The 23793-nt window shown below is 36.6% G+C and overlaps 1 long non-coding RNA gene across 1 annotated transcript; it reads left to right on the top strand.

Annotated features, from left to right (window-relative positions):
* The first annotated feature begins 8390 nt into the window (after nt 1-8390).
* Nucleotides 8391-17415, top strand: LOC121168534. Its single transcript, XR_005885729.1, has 3 exons — nt 8391-8500; nt 12800-12918; nt 17017-17415. It is a non-coding gene; the product is annotated as an uncharacterized LOC121168534 (long non-coding RNA).
* The last annotated feature ends 6378 nt before the right edge of the window (nt 17416-23793 follow it).

The raw sequence follows: 23793 nt of genomic DNA, 5'->3' as shown, positions 1-23793 counted from the left end.
TCCAGAAAATTTCAATAAGATGACAATGGTTCCCAAGTGAAAGCCTCAAAGGCAACTCGCTATGATGCCTTGTACCTAGACAAGTGCTACACTGCTGGGAGGAAAGCAACCAACAGCTGATGGGCTGTTTGTCTTAACTATACCAGTATGCCAGCACAGTTACTTATGCAACCAGATCTTTGGGGGCAGATTCTATGGGAGAATCATGGGCTTAACTCTGTGAGATCACAGCACCCACCAGTTTACATGGAGAGCTGGGGTGGTGACATGCCAAGCCAGGCTGGACCATGACACTCACCTGACAGGGACCTACCTGACATTTGTTGGGGTTGGGACTTGGACAAGTGGGGCCAGGCTGCAGCACCCAGTCGTGCATGCAAGAGCCAGGACTGCGGGCAGACCATGTCAAGCAGGGATGCTGAACCTGCTGGCAAGTGTGGGTTTTGGAACTGGGAGCAGACCTAGTAAGGAAACTTGAAAAACTCCCCTACTAATCTGCAGGTACCTCTAGGGAACACAGAAGCTGGGACATGCCATGCCAGGTTGAGTCCAATCATCTGCCAGCATGCCCAAGACCCAGGACTGGAAAGGGAAAATCTGGGGTCTCCATTGTTGTGATGCAGCTCCCACTGGTTAAGTACAGGAGCTGCGGTTGTGGGAGGACCAGGCTGGACAATGCTGTAGCACCATTCAGTATGCATGTGGGCTGTGTCTAGTGGTGGGCCAGATTGGGCTAAGCTCCAGCAGCCACTAGTGCTCCTAAGAGTCGGAATGGGTGTGGGACAGCCAGGCTAGTCCAAGGTACCTGCTAGGTCACATGAGAGCCGTGTTTGGGGTATGACAGGCTGGACTAGGCTGTAGCACTGACCAGTGAAAGCTGGAATGGGTGTAGGCCAGTTAGTTTAGGCCAGAGTACACACCAGTGAGTTCCAGGTTTGAGGACTGGTCATATAATTCTGGGAAAAGGCCTAGTAAGAGAAGCTAGGGGACTCTCTTTTGGGATGTTGCTGATGTGGTTTGACAGTGAAGAGCCACCCTTTACCCCTCCCCAGCAGACACGGGTGAAGAAAACAAGCCTGAAACATGTGTTTCATTGTCTTCCTCCATACCTGACCTCCCCATCCTAATGAGAGGCCCATGGGCATGCATCCCTCCCAATTATGTTAACAACATTGAAAATAAAATAAAAACTAAAAAAATAAAAAAATCGACAAAAACAAAAATCTGTTTAAATTTCAGCATCTCCAAGTCTTTATTGCAGCTCTATTCAGTTCTTTACATTTTGTCTGTGACTACATTTACACTATGCACAGAGGACAGAGTCATTGTGACTTGAATCCTATGGTCTACAAAGTCTAAAATATTGATTATCTGGAGTCACACAGGAAATTTTTTCCATTAGGGACCTCTGTGGAAAGAAGTATAGAGAATGCTGAGTTGTGAATATCTATGAACAACTACTAATTCCATAGAACAGGCAGACTCTAGAGCCAGATTAAGTGGTTTTGAATTCTGATTCAACAGTTGTGAGGCCTTGAACAACTTTATTAACTGCTTCCTATAGCAATTTCTTCATATCCAAAATGAGGATAAGATAGTACCTGTTTTTTATGTGGTGGGACTTTATAAGATTATTGTGTGGACCAAATAACAGTCCTGATGCAACACCGTCCCAGTTTATGTATTTTTTTTTTAAGTATATTGTTGAGCAATCCACAAACAATTTTTGTAGCATATATTTCCTATTTTACGACTGTGGACTGTCTTTCCAATGGACTAGCAAAAGCAGTGGTTTGTCAGCCAATGACTCTTAACAACTGCATTGGATTTCTTACTTGGTTGATGCAGAGATTTTGCAGGTCCTGGGCATGATGAGGGTAAAAAACTGAAAGTTTCTGATTTTCTGATTTATCCTTTAGAGGAAATTTATGGACAGGATCACTGGCAGGGGGCTCCTGGCTTCAGGCTGGCTCAGTCCTGAATGTTGTGGCCATTTAGAGGAATGAACAAGCAGATGGAAGATCTACTTCTCTTTGTCTCTCACTCTCTGTAACTCTGGCTTTCAAATAAAGTTGTTTTTTTTTTTTTTAATAAAATGAATATAAAATCAACTAAATGGTAGAACGAGTTTAAAATGCACTAATAATCCCAGTAAGTATCAAGGGGCTAAACATGCATGTCAAAATACTAATGTTACAAAAGTTACCATTCTTACAAGCAGACATCAAAGAAATGAATTTATAAAGCATAATCTTCATATTAAAGAAAATACAATATCATTCATAATAGTAAATCCTAAGAGTGTTCTTAACAGATGTTAGAAAATTCAGATGAAAACACTGGTAAGTACATATGGGATTTGAGCAACACAATTAGCAAGCTTGGTCTAATGAATGCATACATATAAACTCTATATTCAAAAACAAAAGAACACATATTTTTCAGAAATATTCCCCAAAACCTTTATAGAAATTGGCCATAGTTTCTCAGAGCAATATTCCTAGTGTTTTCAAAGATATTAAATAGTTTTTACTTTCTGTTAAAATATATTTAAATTATAAATTACTTTAGGAGCCTGGCAGGGTAGCCTGGTGGCTAAAGTCTTTGCCTTGCATGCCTTGGGATCCCATATGGGCACCTGTTTGTGTCCTGACAGCTCCACTTCTCTTGTAGCTGCCTGCTATTGGCTTGAGAAAGCAGTAGCTGACAACCGATAGCTTTGGGACCTTGCACTTGTGTGGAGGGACCCAGAAGAGGTTCCTGGCACCTGATTTTGGATGGGCTCAACTCTGACCTTTGTGCCCACTTGGAGAGTGAACCAGTAGATGGAAGATCTTTCTCTTTCTGTATCTGCTGATCTCTGTAAATCTGACTTTCCAACAGAAATAAATACATATTTAAAAATGATTTTAAATACTAGTTTAAATATCTGAAAATTATGATAAAAGGTTCTCCTAAATAATCTTGGATCCTAACAATGGAAAGTAGAAAATATTTAGGACTGAAAATGGATAGAAAACCATTATATTTTAAAATGGAGAAAATGTAGGCAAAGCATTTCTTACAATAGTTTTCATGTGATGATTATTTATTTTATAAATTAAATTTGAAAATTGATACTCTAAGTACCAAATATGAGAAACAGTAAACTAAACCATGTATTCAGAATGAAATAACAATAAGAGGAAAAATTAGTTGGATCAGAGCAAAATGAGTTAAATATAGAGGATTTACCAAGCCAAACACTCACATTTTGAAAAGTCAAATAAAATAGACCCTCTCCTTACAGAGAAGAAAACTGGGAGAATCTATTGAAAGTAGATATTTGCAACAAAACTGAAAAGCCACATTTTTGAAAAGAGATAGAACACATATTTTAAGCCATTAAAACAGAAAACTTCAGGCAGAATATTTGACTTTCAGTAGAAAAGTAATGGGGGACCCTACAATAAATTAAAAATTTAAATAATGTTTGATTATGAATGGAAATTGATTGCTGCTTCAAAGTCTCACTCTCCTTAACCACATTCAAAACTGGACACGAAAGCTAGTGAAATGGAACAAAACTTTAGCCAAAATTTCCACAGGTTTTTTTCCCTCCTTGGAACTTGACAAAGAGATATAAAATATATGAGAGTACAGAAGAAGGGCTAAAATAGTCAAGATAATTTAAAAGGAGAGATACAATACATTTTCTAAGCTTATATAAATATTTATTATAAACTGCAAGTAATACAAAATGATAAACAATAAAGTCAATGTGCTTTATTTTAGGAATGATAAATAGACTGACATGGTTGAATAGGGAGTAGAAATAGTTGAATCATGGGGGGAAATTTGATGTTTGGCAGATGCAGTGTTTTCCACCAGTGGAAAAGGATGTGGTTTTGATCAAATGATGTAGAGTTAGATTTCAAATAAGAAGGGAAAAAAATGAATGCCCATGTCTCTAATGAGCTAAATTTAGTTCAATCTAGACTGAAGATGTAAATGAGATAGCAGCAATTTAGAGTGTTTTGGAGCATTGTAAAGACTATTTTTTTTAATGAATCACAGGTCTAAATTTTTAGTGATAAGAATCCCAATATTAGGGTTGTATAATAGTTTTTACTATCATAATATCTTTGTTATTTTTATTCTTGAACTAGTTGTTTGTATTTTGTGGATCCAGAGCATCAGTGGGTTACATTTATTCTGTGAGTGGCTATTTTAGTTCAAAAGAATCAATGATATTACTTCATTTAAGTCGCATATGTTAAAGCAAAATTTAAAACTATTCTTTAAAAATTGGAAGCAGGAACCAAAAAGCAAACTCAACTGATTGTGAGGAAAACTCTTAAAACATTAAATTTTTAACATTTTTTATCATTTTTTATTTCAAATATTTTTTTTCCTTTATTAGATGAAAACTGGTCTTAGGAAGTGTATTAGGATGTGATAAAGTATATTTATGACAAGGAGTTGGAGCTGGTATTTGCCTCTTGTAAACTGGTAAATTAAGTCACTTGCATTTGATGTTAGAGTGCCTGGGTTTAATGCTCAGCTCTGGCTTCTGATTCCAGCTGCTTGATAGCATGGACCACGGGAGGCAGCAGGGATGGCTCACTTACTGCTGTCCTGTTGCCCACCTGAGAGACTTCAGTTAAGTTCCCAGCTCCCATGATGGGCTTGGGAAGTGAGATAGTGGATAGTGGCTCTATTTCTTTCCTCCTGCCCACCTCTATCTCTCCGTCTTTTCTCTTTGCCTCTCAAATAAACTAATTAATTAAATTTTATTACAAAGAATTCACTCCTTTAATTATGAGGGCTGGGAAGTCCAAAATCTGCACAGGTGATGTGTCAGTCTGAATCCTAACACTGCAAGCTGTTATAGAGCCAGGAGGAATTAGTGTTCTAATACGGAGGCTATCAAGCTACAATAATCACTTACTCAGAGAAAGGTCAGCCCTTTGTTCTAGTCAGGCCTTCAACTCATTGGATAGGTCCCAACTACATAATGGAAGGCAATCTGTTTTAAAAATAATACAATGCAACCAATATAGGATTAATGCCCAGAATTTATTGGTAACTCAAGAAAATCATCAACACTAACAACAAAAATTCATTTAAGAAATGGACAAAGGAGAATAACCCTTTTCAAAGGATGGCATTCAAATAAGTGTGAAACACATGAAAAAAAAAAAAATGTGCAGGATTGCTAGCCATCAGGAAAATGTAAATAAAAACCACAATGAGGTTTCATTTCTCCTTAAAATTGCTATCATCCAAGAATCAGAAACCAAAGAATGCTTGGAGAAAATGTATGGCAAAGTGTCCCTTAAACCACTGTCAGCAGGAATTTAAACAAGTGGAACCAATATGGAAGACAATATGGAGATTCCTCAGAAATCTGAAAATAGGTCTACCATATGATCCAGTCATCCCCTCCCTGGGAATTTACACAGACAAAATTACGCCAGCACATGAAAGAGCTATCTGGACCCCATGTTTATTCAAGCTCAGTTCACAAAAGCTAAGATGGAATCAACACAGATGTCCACCAACTGTTGCCCGAACAAGGAACATGTGGCATATACACATTATGAAGTATTACTCAGCCATAAATGCTGTATTTTTCAACAAAATAGATGTAATACACACTGCTATCATCAGTGAAGTAAGCCAATCCACCAAGATAAATATATTTTCTCTGATACGTAGCAATTAGCATAGAGTAAAACAAATGTATGGAGATGAAATGGGATATACTGTGACATGATTGGTGTTTTAGCTCTTGTATGTATGTGTGTGTGTGTGTGTGTGTATATCCTGTGGAACTGTATCTTTCCTACTTTTGTCTTGTTCAGGAGTGAATTAAGCCTGTGATTATGGAGGGAATTGAAATGCAAAAGCTAAAAAGGGAAAAGAAAGGAAGAGGTGGATTAGGCATAGGAGGGAAATATGAGTATCTTTTTCAAACTGACCCTACAAAATACATGAAAGTTTTTCTCTTTATAGTAATAAATTTTCTTAAATGTCAAAGGAGATACAGAGAGAAATAGAGAACAAGAGTGAGAAAGTGGGGAGAGAGAGTGATCTCATTTGTACCGTGCCAGGCTGAAGCCAGGAACCATGAGTTTCATCAGGGTCTCTTATGTGAATGATAGGATTCCAGGTCCTTGACCACTTGACCTTTGTCATGTGCATAATCAAAGAACTGGATTGTAAGCAGAAGAATCACAACATGAACTGATATGCCAATGCGATAACTGTGGTCCAGGTGGTTAACTTTACCAGCTATGCCACAATATTAGCCTTCATAATATGTTTAATATTATAATTTTCTCAGAGAAAACATGATGATATATGGTCTTTCTCTTTCTTAAGACCTATTTATCTTCATTGAAAAAGCAGATCTGATTTTTGGAGAGGAGAAACAGAAAAATTTTCCAATCGCTGCTTCTCTCCTTTTGGCTGCAAGGGCCCAAGCTGAGCCGAAACAAAGCCAGGAGCCAGAAGCTTCTTCCAGGTCTCCTGTGCAGGTGGCTTTGGGCCATCCTCTACTACTTTCTCAGATTTTTAAGCAGGCAGTTGGATGGGGAGCTGGGACATTCAGGACAAGAACCTGCATCCAAAGGGGATCCTGGCATTTGCAAGGTGAGGACTTACCCATTGGGCCACTGAGCCATACCCCACATGACTCTCTTTTAAAAGAATTATTATTTTCAGGCTCGGCACGATAGCGTAATGGTTAAAGTCCCAGCCTGCCTGCACCAGAATCCCATATGGGTGCGAGTTCTAATCCTGGTGGCCCCCGCTTCCTGCTTCCCATCCAGTTCCTTGTTTGTGGCCTGGGAAAGCAGTTGAGGACGGTCCAAAGCCTTGGGTTCCTGCACTCACATGGGAGACCTGAAAGAAGTTCCTGGCTCCTTACTTCAGATTGGTCCAGCTTGAGCCCTTGTGGCCACTTGGGGAGTGAACCATCAGATGAAAAATTTGCTTCTCTGTGTCTCCACCTCTTTGTATATCTGCCTTTCCAATAAAAATAAATAAATCTTTTTAAAAATGTTACTATTTTCCGTGATATGATCTTATACAGATACCCCCATTCAATCCCTCTTCCTCCCTCTCCACTGTCTTGCTTCCCACCACACTGTTTTATCTCATATTATTACAGTAACTGTTAATGATGAGCTATTGTTTTATAGTCTTTGGTTTCAGAAATGCATAATTTTGTGTTCATTTGACGATATAAAGATAGCAGATATAAGTGTTCTGTTCATGTGATAAGAGTAACGAAGGAAAGGAGTGTTTTGTAATGAGTTTTTTTTTTTGTCATTTGTTTCAAACAACCTAATAGTATCATTAGTACAGTTATTTGTAGGTATCTTTAACATTTTAGTAACTTAAATGCATAATTGATATGTTTATCTATAGATTGATGCATTGAATAACAATAATTTCCTAATGTTTTTGGAAGATTTACCCTAAGAACTATACTCCTGAACAAATCTAGGACAGTAAGGTTACTTTAAATATTGTTTGATTAATTAAGAAAAATGGCTGTCATGGCCTACAACATTATAATTTTTCCTTACTGATACATATGGATAGTTCTGAGTGACCCTTGCTTATACAAGAAAAGAATGTTAATGAATTATGGGAATAGGCACTAAATTTAATGCGCTGATTCTGTATGATAATGTTCACAGTTTCCACTGTACCGAATAGGGCAATAAAATACTAACCTGTAGTTAATTTTTTATTTCTTTAAATGTAAAAAGTAAATTGTATGTCTAGTATGCAGAGAATGATTTTGATACAATGTAGGATAGTCCCTGGAAACTATTTTGAAGGGTTCTTTCCTTTTTTTTGCAGTCTTCCTGTCACCCCACTTTTTTTTTCAAAAAAGTATCTTTATATTTGGGGAAGAGTTCTTTTCCCTTCACTTTCTCAATGATGCCTTTGGATGAAATAGAATATATGCTTTTCTTTGGGGGTTGGCATTAGTATACAACCTTGCTGATACACTGATTATATTGAGGAAAGGTGCCTGTTCCTATTCAGGGAACATGAAGGGAAATGATCTCAGGACATGTACAGCAGCTGTAGTTTCTCTTGTTACTGAGTTCCTTCATTGGAGGATGTGCTATCTGGAATTGCTGTTAACATTTGCTAAAATTACAAGAGATCTTGCAACTCCCAGTGGGCTACCAGGGGAGCACGGGGAAGCATTCAAAAGAGAAGCAGAGTAGAAAGAACATGAAAATCAACGCCCTTGGAGGTCTCATTTGAGGTATCAGATCAAATCATGTTTTTACTTTCAGTAGCTAAATCAATATTCATTTTATGGGTTAAATCATTGGAAGCTTAGAGCTTTGTTTTATTTTGCTTTTTGTCACTAGCTCCTGAGACGTTCCTATTGCAAATCCTGGATATTTTGACTCTGCGAGATTGAAGTAACAAACGTCCTGATTCTTATTCAATGATTTCTTGGTTGCAAAGACAGCAGAGCAACAAAGTAATTAAATACTGGGAAGATTACTGGAAGTGGAATAATTTCTTTTTTTTTTTTTACCAGAACTAATGGGACCTCAAACTCTCTCTCTTATCTCTTTTTCTCTCTCCCCTGCTCTCTTTCTCATCATTACCATCTGTACATGCTCATATTGTCACTGATCTTGGCCTTTTATTTTGGTACTTGAATACAGTAGGTTTATATATATATTCGTGACCTTTATTTAAACTTTCTACTGCAAACTGTATCTCCCAAGTGTCTTTTTCCTGATGTTGCATCTTCCAATAATTTTGTTTTTTTTAAGATTTATTTTATTCTTATTGGAAAGGCAGATATACAGAGAGGAGAGACAGAGAGGAAGATCTTCCGTCCGATGATTCACTCCCCAAGTGAGTGCAATGGCCGATGCTATGCCCATCCGAAGCCAGGAACCTCTTCCGGGTCTCCCACGCGGGTGCAGGGTCCCAAAGCTTTGGGCCATCCTCGACTGCTTTCTCGGGCCACAGGCAGGGAGCTGGAAGGGAAGCGGGGCTGCCGGGATAGAACTGGTGCCCATATGGGATCCTGGTGCAAGGCAAGGACCGTAACCACTTGTGCCATCATGCCGGGCCTGTAGGAACTCGTTTTTGCAAGAATAATTGTGACTGTCCATTCCTGTCCTACCTGCAAAATATTTCAAGTCTAAGCTTGAGTCATCTGTTAGGCTTGTGTGAGCTTCCATAGACCTCTTGTTGCCAAGGTCACATTAAATGACCATGAGTATGAAAGACCATCATGCACACGGAAAGAGAAGCTTGTGCACAGACCAACCTGGAACACCTCATAGGTTGCCAGATATGCTTATTTTGCTTCCCAAACACAATCCCAGCAAGAAATGTGTTTCTTTGTTTATAGCATTCATTTTATACAATATACAACTAATTATCTTTCACTGTGAGAAAGATATCCTGACACTCCTTGGATTATTTATTTTTTTCCAAAATTTATTTATTTTCATTGGAAAGGCAGATTTTATAGAGAGGAGGATAGACAGAAGATCTACCATCTAATGGTTCACTCCCCAAGCGGCCACAACAGCTAGAGCTGCACTGATCCAAAGATAGGAGCCCAGAGCCTCGTGCAGGTCTACCACATGGGTGCAGGGTTCGAGGGCCCTGGACCATCCTTGACTGCTTTTCCAGGCCACAAGCAGGGAGATAAATAGGAAGTGGTGCCGCCGGGTTTAGAACCGGCACCCCTATGGGATCTCACCACCTGCAAGGCAAGGACTTTAGCCACTAGGCTGCATTGCTGGGCCTGACAGTTCCTGGATTATTGAGCCTTCCAGAATAAGACATTTTTCTGATTTGCTTCCTACTTACTGGCATTTGTATCTCACTAACAAATCTGGTGTGGTTGCTAGTTAGCAAAATGTCACAAACATAATGGACCATGAACATATTTTGCAGGATACCCAATGACCAAGGGGCTTCAAATGTATTTTGACACCACTGGAGAGGTGACACAGCCATTAGCCAAGATGGTTAAGATTCTGAGTTGTCTTTTGGAGGCAAATGCATATTGATTATTTTTGCTGAAAAATAGAGAAAATAAAATCAAGAATCTACTAGATCAATAGCTGCACTGTATTTGCTAGGAATTGGACTGACTTGTTTTATTAAAGATATCACATCAAGAAACCTAATTGTGATTGGTATCTCCACCTAATTAATTTTGCAATTATCTGCTTTCATTTTCCATGAGCCATTTGGTTTGTGAGTTAGAAACACTGCTATAAGAAATTGGGATATTATAGACATTATAGGAATATTTAAAGTCTGATGATTTTACTAACCTTTGTAATTATTCTGGAAATGCAGAAGTGGTTTGGGTTTACCTTTCTTATTAGCTTTTGAAGAATGTCAGGCATTCTATGGATTTTGGATTTTTTTTTTTTATATTTTCTGCCTTCAATGATATGAGTAGGTGCTTCAAATTTTTTATATTGAAATTCAACAACCAATGTGATTATATTAAGGGCTGGGGCATTTGGAAGGTGATGAAGTCATGAGGGCTTTTTCATCCTGAATGGGATTAGTGCTTTTATAAAAGAGACTTGAAGGATCTGCTTTTCTGTCTGCCATCTGAGGAAACACCTAGATTATGGCGTCTTACGTGAAGAGGGCAGGACTCGGTGGTTAGTGGAGTTGATAAACCTCTCGCATCCTTCATCAGTGGCTGCTTGAGTTGCAGCTCCTCCATGTCTCATTCCAGTTTCCTGATGATGTGCATCCTGGGAAGCAACAGATTACAGTTCAGTTATTTTGGGGGAGGGCACTGCCACATACCTAGGAGACCCAGCTCACAGTTTTGGCTGTTGGCTAATGCCTGCCCTAGCCTTAGCAGATGTGGGCATTTGGGGGAGTGAACTGGTAAGTGGGAGCTATGAAAAATTGAAAAACAGAATGGAGCAAATACTAGATCATGAATCTTACTGTTCTTTAATCATGAACTTTCCAGTCTACAGTGTTATTAGTAGTAAATTACTACTGGGTCCAAACCACTAGCCTAGTGGCTTAAGTCCTCGCATTGTCCTGCTTGGGTTCCCAAATGAGACCAGTTTATGTCCTGGTTACTCCACTTCTCTTTTGGAAACCTGTTTGTGGCCTATGAAAGTAGTAGAGGATTACCCAAAGCCCTGGGACCCTGCAATAGTGTGGGAGACCCAGGAAAAGTTTCTGGCTCTTGTCTTCAGATCAGTTCATTTCTGGCTGCTGGGACCACTTGGGGGGTGGAAGATCTTTCTCTCTGTCTCTCTTCTCTCTGTAAATCTTACTTTCCAATAAAAATGAATAAAATCTTTTTTAAATAATAATACATTACTGCTACTTACACATTATCTAGATGAACGTATTTCATTTTCTAGCGTGAATGAGTATGATGCTATTATAATAGGTTTCATTCAGGAATTCCAATACTTTCCTAATAGCACTCAGATTTTAGTGTGACATATTTGAGCATTTACTCTGAACTGACATTCAGTTACTCATAAAAATATGGCTTTGGGCTTGGTCTGCTGCCATGTCTTACTTGCGTCTACAGGAAAAATAATAAACCCTTCAAAACTGACATGAAAGTTTGAAAATTCTCAGCTCAAAATCTGCATTGGAATGTCATGATCTTCAATCTGATTCCTGGGTCATTTCTGTGGGTCAGCTGAAACATCTTCCTGATCTCCTGATCTTTATAATAATTGTTTTCAAAGTTTTTGTGTCACTTGGTACTCTCTGCTATGTGATCCTTGAGGAATCACAGGGATTGTAAAGTGGGAGTGTTTCTGCTGCTCCAAGGCTTACTCAGGCAAGGGCAGGGGACACTTACTATGCCTGGGAAGGTAACTGTAGACAAGGCAGCTAACTGGAGTAAATGCCTTGAGAAAAGGGACGCAACCTCCCACCTGAACATAACAGAGTGAAAACAAGAAAAGCAAATGCCTGCGCTAATCCCTCTTCCATTCTAAAACAACCTACTCCTAACCCAAAGCAGAGGTTCTGAGAACCTTTTTTAAAAAAAATCCATGTTAGACTGCACAGAGCAGGGCAGGGTGAATGTATAAAGGCAAAAATCAGGTATCTATCATGCCTCCCAACGGTTAATCAAGCTCAACTCCTTTCTGTTTCCTCAATCACACAATAGTTCCTTAAGACAGAATTATATAGCAACTGTCTTTATTCTTAACACAGGATTGCTATTGCATCTCCATTCCCCCACCCCCAGGTTTTATTGTCCTTTGGCTGAATTTGCAGGTTAGTTTATGAAATAACTCATTTTTTTTTCATATATCAGTTTTCCACAGTCCTGTTATAGCAACTCCTGGATATCATACCTATAGTAGTTATTTAGTAAAAATTTATTTATTTATTTTTAAAGATTTATTTATTTATTGGAAAGTCAGATATACAGAGAGGAGGAGAGACAGAGAGGAAGATCTTCCATCCGATGATTCACTCCCCAAGTGAGCGCAATGGCCGATGCTGTGCCGATTCGAAGCCAGGTGCCAGGAACTTGTTCTGGACATCAGACATGGGTGCAGCGTCCCAAGGCTTTGGGCCGTCCTAGACTGCTTTCCCAGGCCACAAGCAGGGAGCTGGATGGGAAGCGGAGCTGCTGGGATTAGAACCGGTGCCCATATGGGATCCCAGTGTGTTCAAGGCAAGGACTCTAGCTGCTAGGCCACCATGCTGGGCCCATGATTTCAGTCATAATGACCTGGTAAGCGTTTCTGTAAGAATGCTTAAGTGCTTCTGGAATTTTGAATTACAGATACTTGATCCAGCATAAGAAACATGGAAGGACACATGGACTAAGACGGAGCCTGAGAATGAGACTGTAGCGTGTGACAAACAGGATGCTGAATGCTGACATTTAGGACCGCAAAAACAGTAAGCAAATAATTATAATTCCATTGTATAGATTTGAACATGGAGGCTTAAAGACCTCAAATGATAGATGTCTGTCAGTACACTGAAAGATGAAAACATTTCCTCTCTGTGGGTAGGAATTATGGGAGACATTTCCAGGTTATCAGTATACACTTGTGTTCCAAGAGTAGATACATGTGGCCCTCAATAAATATTTTTGTTTCAGTCTTTGTAGAGCATTTAGCAGTGAATGAAAAAGAATTATTTTTAACTGGTTATTTAACACAATGTAAAGAAGTTTGAATCCCTCGGAGGTGATGTTTTTTATTTTATCAAATTATAATTACTTCAAGAAGACAAAAATGACTTCTAAGAATCAGCCTAATAGGTTAATCAATGAGCCCAATAATAAGTACAACAGGTATGAAATCTAAGTTTTTTTCAAGTAATATTATGTTCCTATTTGATAATCGTTGCTATTTTAACATTTCAGTGTTAATGACCGCCAATGCTAACTGTAGCCTCTCTAATGATGTATGAGGCTATAGTATGCAATTTCAGTATCCTGTGTCACATCATTTTTTAAGGAATTAAAATAAAATGATTTCTTTGGGTGGCAGTAAAATATTTCACCAAGGCTGATAGCACATTATTTTCCGTTCTATAGAGTAACAGAAGCTCTATCCAATAAACTTTTGGCAGTGTCGTGGCATTTTTTATGGGTGATTTAACGATGGCACAGTTTTATATATGTGATTAGTCACAGACAATGTCCAGTGTAATGTAATTCAATAAGAGAATGGCATGTGACAATAAAAGAGCTCTGTGCAAATTGTCTTCATTAAATACTATTTTAATGGTTCAAATATTGGCAGGATTACTCTTATCTTAAAGCACGGAAATTTTTTTGACACCAAAGTGTTGCTGTCAAAGAAAAGTCAGAAACCGTTTTCTGCAAAGGATTTTGCAAGTCCTCTATTCTCAATCACAATTTGCCAATTCTGCCACTGCAGCATGAAGCCTGTCATAGACAATAAGTAAATAAATGTGTCTGTATATCAATAAAACTTCGTGAGCCATGAAATTTGAATTTCTTGTTGTCTTAATGTGTTGATTAGACCTCAAAATTGTCTACATTGTTATCAACCATTTAAGTTCTTCAATTTCTCCCAACTATTTAAAAATGTGAAAATCATTGTAATTGTTTTTATCTCATCGATTATTAGAGAAGCCAAACAATTGGCTATATTTAGCTCATGCAGTGTAGGAAGACATTGTGACCTTAGAACCTCAGCGAGCACAGGATTGCAATTGATTGGATGTTATTTTTATGATAACAACCAAATGGATACCTTTTGTATAACTGATTGGATATCATTTGTATGAGTTGAGTGAACAGCATGTGAATGAGAACACTTGGTAGCATATACAAAACAAAAGGAGTTCCAAACAAGAGTATAGAAACAGTTGATGGGTTTTGTTGATAAGCTCCATAATTCCTCCCTTATCCCATATGACCCTCAGAGTATAAAATCTGATTGTCACTAATAAACTTTGGCTATTGACCATGAGTCAGAGTCCAAGTGTATTATTATTGGCTCCGTGCACCAAGTCCGTTGCTGTGGGACAGTGACAATGCAGTTCGCTAATTCCTTATTCTAAATAATCCTAATGCAACACACCTTTTGTCTTATTTTATAGCCAATGCTGGAATTTAAGCAGATTGTACACTAATGATTTGTACTGTTTCTTCTATTCTGAATCCTGACAGATGCTAGAAGATAGAGACATCCACATTGAAATGTTATGTAGCAAAGATATAGATTTGTTTGCAAAAATGAAATATTGGAGCTCTTACTTATAGCCACTAGCATTATGCAGACCATTACAACAGTAAAATTTTGACCCAACACCTGCAGTGTACAAATACTTCCTGATAAACAGAACCTGAATTTATCTATCCTTTCTTTCGAAATTGGGAATGGTAATGTTATTGTGGGTTCTGCAATAAAAGAGTGCCAAACTATTGGTCCTAGTGTGATGTTCTTTGGCCATTTTTTGTTAAAAAATATTTTATTCCTATCGCTTCTGGGCCTTTTGGCTAAGATCAAGTGTAAAAATTTATTCCTGTGGGTTCAGTTTTTATATGAATCACAAAAAAATGTGGATTCCAATCAAAATCTTTTTCTCAGAAATTTCTCCAACTTCCTCCAGGTTTAGTGTTAGAAAGGAATTGCTTATCATGTCACTGGTCACCATGCTTAAGGTCTCTAACTATTGACTTCTTGCTTTTTAGATTAGACCCCAGTCTGTCATTTGGTTGACATGCAGATATAATTTCTGCCCTCATCCCCAGGGTCACTTTGACAGTACTGCTACTTAGTTTTGTTCATTAGACTCACTAGTCTGCATTTAATCCCTGGATTTTTGCATATGTTGTTCTCTAGTTGACTTCTACTCTTCCTTCAAAGATCTTAATCTCTTTTAATCAGAGCTAACTAGTGCATCATACCACCTTACACGTTTTCTTGTGGCATTTATTAAAATGTGATGCTACCATCAACAAATAAATGTTTAACTGTATAGTCTTTAAATTTCATGAAGATTTGAAAACACCTTTTTGCTGGTTTGAGTCTAAACAAAACAATAGTGTTTATAGAATAGGTTACCAATTTTTATTGATCACTGTTAGTCATCAGAGAAATGAAACTCTAAACTATGGTGAGATATCACCTCATATTTGTTAGAAAGATTATCATGAAGAGGAAAGACATGTATTGGCGAGGATTTTGAAGAAACAGAACCTTTATATACTTTTCATGGGAGAGCAAATTAGTATACATGTATGGAAAACGATACAGATTTCCCTCAAAATTTAAAATGGTACTACTATGTGGTCCTGTAATCTTACTTCTCTGCATATACCAAAATGAAATAACTATATCAAAAGCCATCTGGGCTTTTGTGATAATTGTAGCATTATTTATAAAACATTCAAGATATGGAGCCAATCTATTCCACCAATGGATAAATGGCTGAGTAAATACATATATCTATTCATATATATATATGAAGATATATATATATATATCTTCAGTGAAATAATATTAATAGTAATAATTTTCATCCTTGAGAATAATTAAAATTTTACTCATTGCAACAACATGATGATAGGCCTTCAGTTCATTAAAATAGCTAAATATGGAAAGATAAGTATTACAGGAGCTGAACAAATCCAACTCATAGAAAGGGAGAGTTAAATCATGGTTTTCAGAAAGTGAGAAGCAGACAGACTGAGATGTTTGTCAAAGGATGTGAATGTTCTATTGAACATGAGGAATAAGTTCAAGGGTAAGGTTGTTTTTACTGATTACTTAACATCATTATTCTACCATTTTGAGTCAGTTAATAAACAATTATATTGTGTGATAATTCCTTTATTAACCACTTCTTTTTAATTACCATTAAGACAGAATCTGATTACAAATTGATATACATGGTCCTCATTGTGACCTATATGAATTCAAAGTGTGAAACAGGATATATTACTGTAGCAAAAACAGATAAAACGTGTCTATTCAACAACCACTAAAGCCACAGCTGAAAATTAAATCTAGGAGTCTGATGTGTAAACTCATATATAATATATACAAAGTGAACTATTTCTAGTTTCTGGATCAGGAACTCTATAACTTTTCCTATGAAAAATATTAGCACTTAAATGCTCAAATCTATTTTTTCTCTTAGTATTTCTAAAAACTGATAGGATTGGTGTATACATGGAGGATATTACTTCTTCCTTCATTTTTCTATTTATCTTCCAGTAATAATGAATATAAGCAACTACATCCTTTTGCATTGTTAGCAGTTGTTTGGATGAAGATGAATTCAAATCCACAAATGAAAAGTTTTATAATTTATGTTCAGATATAATTATTATAACTATATATTTATATGTGTGCAAATGCAGATACATGTTTCTTAACTAACTTATATTTTAATATACTAGTTTTTTAAAGTTAGTAGTATTACAAATATTTCAAAAATAGTCAAAGATGAAATAAACGGAGACAATATAAAAAATGCAACAAAAGATGAAATTATATTTTATTTCCAAAGACTATATTCATAAAAACTCTAGAAACTAAGACTCACTAATGAAGAACCATGCTGGGCCAGAAGCAGTGAAAAAGATCATTAATGAAAGTTACTGAGTCTTCACAGGAAATCAAGAAGTGAGTAGGAAAAGAGATCATAAAAGAAAAACGGAGATATCTGACATTTATTCAGCAATTGCACATTAAGCTAATATTAAAGTATTCTACTGTAATTATTTTATTATTTACTCCTCACACCAAACTTTCCTGGTATTAGTTATTTCAAACAATGGAAATAAACTTCAGAATGCTTAGGTTAATTTGGCACTCACTCATTATCTAATATTTAGTAAAATTGGAACAGACATTGTAGTTCGTTGTGCTCACCAAGCTCGCATTTCCCCAAGTGATAAACAACTATTGGACCTATGCTTTTACCTTTCATTAACGGAAGAATGAGAATGATTCCATTTCCATTTCAGACGATACATAAACCAATCTTGTGACTAGAAAGAACGTGTGGAAAATTCAGGTTCTTGTTTTCTTTATTGTCCTTAGTCGCAAACTTGCCCTTGAAGAGACAAATGGCAAACGTTTGTTCGCTCGCATCCTTTGTACAATCCTGTTTACAGTGGTTTTTTGGGGGGAAGGGGCACACATGTTCCAAGAATTTCCTTAAAATCATTTTGCTACATGCTTCATTTGTTTATTCACACCCTCTCCTTTGGGTGGCAGTCAACTTCTCTGTATCCCACTCCTTGGTAATCTAATGATGTGAATGACATCCACATAATGTCATTACTTCACCTTTGGTTGTGGAGATTATCTTTGTTTTAATGGAAGTCATTCATGGTTGTTCTTTTATAGATTGTGAAGAATTTTTAAATTTATTTGATACAGTCTGTAAAAAAAATGCTATTGGCTTGCTTTTCATCTCAAAGACTGATAGGCACTCAACAACAAAATCCATACCACCAACTTTGGATTAAAATTGTGTTCAGAGCTTCAGAGGCAATTGGATTATTCAGAAGTTAAAAATGTGAAATATCACTTTATATTGAGCTCTATTTTGGCAGCATCATATCTCATGTAGATGTTGTTAACCATACAGATTAAAGATATTATTTACATATGCTAGTTTGATATTATCATTAGAAGTAAGCTTAAATCATAGTTTCTTTGAGTTATACTACTTAATCTTTAAATCTAATTATTTTCTTCATTATATTTTAAATTATTTTATTTATATGAAGTGAATCAATTTCATATATTTCTTTTTTTATTTCATTTTATGACATAGTTTCATAGGCTCTGGGATTCCCCCAACCCCTCCAAAAAGCCCTCCCTCCATGTTGGAGTCCTCCATATTGTTAGTAGCATAGTGATATTTCCCATCCTACCCCCTCCTAACTGCATTCCCCACCCACACTCCTCCTTCATTTTTCACCTTCATTTTCACAATGACAAATTTTAGTTTAATTTACATTCAAAGGCTTCACTCCAATGAACAAAGGATTCAGGTTGAGTAAAACCCATTGGTCCTCAAGTGTACAAATGCTGTAAACATTAATCAAATCTCAATAGGTCAGTTTTGTTCACATAGATAACATTTTTGTATTTCGTTTTTAAATCACCAAAGAATAGAGAAAATATGTAATATTTGTCTTTTAGGGACTGGCCTTTTCCAGTAAGCATAATGATTTTCTGTTACATCTTTTTTTTATTGCTGAGAAACATTCCATAGTGTACATATATACATATATCCATCATGGACATCAAATTTGAGTGCATATCTTAGCTATTGTGAATTAGACTGCAATAAACATGATGGCACAAATATCTGCTTCATATACTAGGTTCATTTCACTGGTATCAATCCCCAGGAGTGGAATTGCTGGTCATAATGTAGATTTATTTTCAGATCTCTAAAGAATCTTCATATTGTCCTTCCTGATGTGCTACTTCATATTCCCACCAGCAGTGGGTTTGGATAGCTTCCCCACGTCCTCATTGGTTTTCACTGTCTTTTGCTTTTAGGCTAATAACCATGCTAGCAGAGTGAGGTAAAACATCATTGTGGTTCTTACGTTATTTCTCTGATGGTTTGTAATCCTGAGGGTTTTTTTAACATGGATGTTGGTCATTTGAATTCCATCCTTTGAAAATCATTTGTTCATGTTCTTGACCCATCTCTAAGCTGGATTGTTTTGTTGTTGAGTTCCATGAGCTCTGTATAGATCATGGAAATTAATTCTCTGACAGTTGCGTAACGTGTAAATGTTTATTCTCCGTTTGTTCCCTCTCCATTGTGTTGGTATTTTTGATGATATGAAGTTTCTTAGCTTGATATAATCCCCTTTGTTTAATTTACTCTGTCACGCAGTGTTTCTGGGTTCTTATCAAAGAGGTCTCTACATATGCTCATATCTAGCAGAATTTTCTTGATGCTTTTCTTTTGTAATTTTTTTGATACTAGACCCTATATTTAGATTCTTGATCTATTTAGAGTTGATTTTGTATAATATTCCAGGTGTAATTTTATTCTGCTATGTATATAGATTCGGTTTTCCCACCACCATACATCAGAGACTGTCATTTCTCCCTGGATTGATTTGAGTGCACTAGTTAAATATTAGTTTGGCATAGATGTGTAGATTCACTTAAGGGATTTCTATTGTGTTCTATTGATCTTCATATCTATTTTTGTAGCAGTGCCAGACTGTTTTGATTACAGTTGCCCTATAGTATATTTTGAAATCTGATAACATTGCACCTCCAACTTTGTGTTTGTTGTTTAAGATTGCTTAAGTTATTTAGTTTCCTGTGTTTCCAAATGAGTTTTAGCATCACGTTGTCTAGATTTGAGAATAAAGTAATGGATATTATGCTTGGGAACCACACTGCAAATGTAAATTATTTAAGGTAGTCTGGGATATTTTGATGATGTTAATTCTACTAATACACAATCCTAGAACATTTTTCCCGTTTTTTTGTATTTTTTTTTCTTGATGTTTTAAAATTTTCATCATAGAGATCTCTCAAATTCTTGGTTATATTTAATTTGCTATAGTTATATACCTTGGTAGTTATTTTGAATGGTTCTGATCTCACAAGTTCTTCCTCACCCATGGAACTGTTTCTATATACAGATGTTATTGATATATGTGTGTTGATTTTATGTAGTGCATCTTTGTCAGAATCTCTGGCAACTCGAAAAAGTCTCAGTATTATTCTTTGTTTCCCTGTGAAAGAATAAAGACATTTGCCAACTGAATTTTAAAATAATTACCAATAGCAATATAATGAAGAAAATACACTAGGAGAAATCACAAGATGGTGGTAATGTTTTTTTTTTAAAGATTTATTTTTATTATTTTTTGATTGGAAAGGTGGATATACAGAGAGGAGAGACAGAGAGGAAGATCTTCCGTCCAATGATTCACTCCCCAAGTGAGCGCAACGGGCCGATACTATGCCGATCCGAAGCCAGGAGACTCTTCTGGGTCTCCCACTCGGGTGCAGGGTCCCAAAGCTTTGGGCCGTGCTCGACTGCTTTCCAGGGCCACAGGCAGGGAGCTGGAAGGGAAGTGGGGCTGCCGGGATTAGAACCGGCGCCCATATGGGATCCCGGGCATGCTAGGCGAGGACCTTAACCACTTGCGCCATGGCGCCGGGCCCGGTGGTAATGTTTTACCTAAACTTGTTTGAAGAACAATCTTTTGGGAGTAAAATAAAGACCAAAAATGTTGATTTTGTTGAATTGAAATTAACTATATTATTATTTTATATATCTAAGAGACTTGGCAACAGAGAAAACTCCATCTGCTTCCGACTCCCTCAATGCGCACACAAAAAGAGTGTGCCAGACCAAAGCCAGAGATTCAACCCAAGTCCCCCAAATGTTTGGATGCAACTCAACCACTCTGTTGCCTCCCAGGTTTTGTGGTGATGGAAAACCTGCCAGATTCAAGAGTGGCTTTGGGTATTTTTCTCAGCTAGTCCAAAATGACAAGCATGTACTACTAAATTAAATTTCTGGTCTTACAATTGACCTTCATGGAAAGTAAAAATGGTTTCTTACTCAGTAAGTTATCCCATCAAAGATTTTAGAGATCAAATTTTCTGTCTCAATATTGACTTCTTTGGTTTCACTTTTTTCACTCAACACGTTTCTGAAAATTTGTGTGTAAATAAATACAACTAAACATATACATACATGGTGTGCACAATAGTAGTTAATTTTAAAAGAAGTGGCAGGGAACATTGGCATAATGTAGCCAAAAGCTACTCTCTTCCTGTTCTTCCAAATACGAAGTCATATCTATGCATATTTTTATTTGTTCCTTTTCTCCTTTCATTATAATACAGATTCGTCCTATTTTTCTGAATGCATCACACTCTCATAATGATTAAAAATTTATTCCTTTCTCTCCTTCCCAATTATCCACATTTCTTTTAGCTCTACAGGTGTTGCCACCTGTGCATATAATAGACTTAAATCTGTTTCAACAAATCCTACTGTAGCTGTTGGGGGTCTATAGTTTCCTCTTCTTTTATCCACAAATTTTATTGAATGGGCACCCTTGCTATTCCTACTTATTTACTGCTATGAAAACAATTCTGCCTGAATCATTGATAGCCACTATCTTTCTCAAACAAATTGACAGCTTGTTCTTTTATCTTTTGGGTTTCTTTAATGCCTTTAGCCAACGTTTCTTTTTGTAACTCATTTTTTTCTACATGCTTGTATTAATGCTTTCTCTTAGTTTACAATATCATCTTATCATCCTTCCAAAGTTTAGACAGCTGCCTCTTGTCCTACAGACTGTTAGCACTTTTTAAGGCTATATCCCCAACCTTCTACTAACCTCCATATATAATTTCTGCTGGAACAAACTCACACTCAAAGATGTAGTCACAAATTGTGCATTAAAGCCCACAGTTGTGTATTTCTGAGATTGATCACTCCAATGATACAAACTTGATGCCAGACATCTTAACTCTTCCATACTAATTTTATAGTCACCATGACCAAAACTCTCCTCAATGTTTTTGATGATCCATTATTGCTAATGTACCTTATGTTAGCTTGTTGAAAGCTCAATGATCCTGCCAAAGCTATCTTTCATCTCTAAATCTCAATTTTCTCACATGTTGATAGGTTTTCATAGGAATTTAATGTCATGCACCACATAATACACAACTGTAAATGCTAACTATACAGAAGGTACACCATGGGAAGCTGAATTGTGAAGTCCTCCTTAGTTCAAGGGCTAGAGAACACAGTAAGTAAAATGTGTGAAATAAATTGCTCATCATTACTGAGCTAATTTGTGATCAAGCATGATTTGAGTGATGTTTGGGTCCAGAACCTGAGCTCTTCATTGCTGTCAGGGCATGACAATACCATACAGAAAAGCACAGGATGCATCCTTAGCACCTATTAGATGTATCGAAATCATAGGGGTGCAATAGAAAACCTTAAATGCTCTGGAAATCTGCATTTAAAAAGCTCCCTGGTGCATCTAATACTCAACCTGGGTTAAGAACTGACATAGCAGACCCTCTAAAAAAGTTTGTTCCTTTTATCCAAATGAAAATAATTGAATCCATTTGACCCTGTGAACACTAGCTCAAATGCTATAACCATTAAGCCTAAAGTACCTTTTAGAAGGACTCTATTAGAAATTCTTTTCAGAGATTACAATAGAAGAGCAGTAATAAAAACATGGGCATAAAAAGTCCTATTAATATAACCAGAGACATGTAATACATGCCTTGTGTTTTCATTTGCATTACATCATTTCATCTTTTTGAATAAGTGCCCTAAAATATTAGGCTTATATATAATATAGAAAAATCACATTTTTAAGATTATTGTGCTTTTAGGTAAAATATACTGTCTGCCCCACAGTGCTTCTTTCTTTCTTTCTCCATTGACTAATACATATACATGTCTAGCTATCTACAATTGTTTTTCATGTGTTTAAAATAAGAGATTTTACTCTTCAGAATGGATGTCCATAACATCAGAAAATGTTGAAAAGACAACAGACCGTAAAAAACAATAAATCCTTTTTTTAAAAAGACTTCTGAGTATGTTTGGGCATATTAATGTGCTGCATGTATTTATAATGTCTTAGAGACATCTACAGTACATAATTCATTGTTGGGATATGGTTCTTTTTTTTGGCCTTTTAATGCAGATTGTAACACCTTTTTAAAATGTAAGCTGCAAATTCATGGGAACAAGTTGTGGTGGTTCATTGAAAAAGAGAAATAAGCGACAGATTGGGGATCCAACAGAACAAGATGAGGGGATCTGCAGTCTGGAGCACATTAAAAGTTCACAGGATTGAATTACTTCAAGCTTTCCAGCTTGAAATTGTTCTCAGTTGAATCTCATTGGCTTAATGAGTTCCTATGCCCAGCAATGAGGTTAAGTGCCCAGCAAGTCTACAAGAGCAACTCACAAGGTACTAAGATGAATTTTTCAAAGGAATGTTGGAATGCTAACACCAAGATACAAAAGTAATTCAAGAGATACATTCCTGAATTAAGATTGTTTCCTATTTTATAAAATTGCAAAAATATCATGAATAATATCTAAAAATACTTAACATCTTTTAAGTAAGGCTCTTATGATTTTGCAGAATATTTCTGAATAACTGCTTTTAAATTTTTTTCTTTATATATTTTACACTATTTTGGCAGATAAAGTTGATCATATTTTTAGTATGCAGGGCGTTGGTTTGATACTTGTGTACACTGTGAAATGATTACCAGAATGGAAGGAATC

This window comes from Ochotona curzoniae, unplaced genomic scaffold, assembly GCF_017591425.1.
Source record: "Ochotona curzoniae isolate NIBS_2020 unplaced genomic scaffold, NIBS_Ocur_1.0 scaffold_1037, whole genome shotgun sequence".
Taxonomy (NCBI): domain Eukaryota; kingdom Metazoa; phylum Chordata; class Mammalia; order Lagomorpha; family Ochotonidae; genus Ochotona; species Ochotona curzoniae.
The sequence above is the reverse complement of the archived record's forward strand: the minus strand, read 5'-3'. Positions and strand labels throughout refer to the sequence as shown.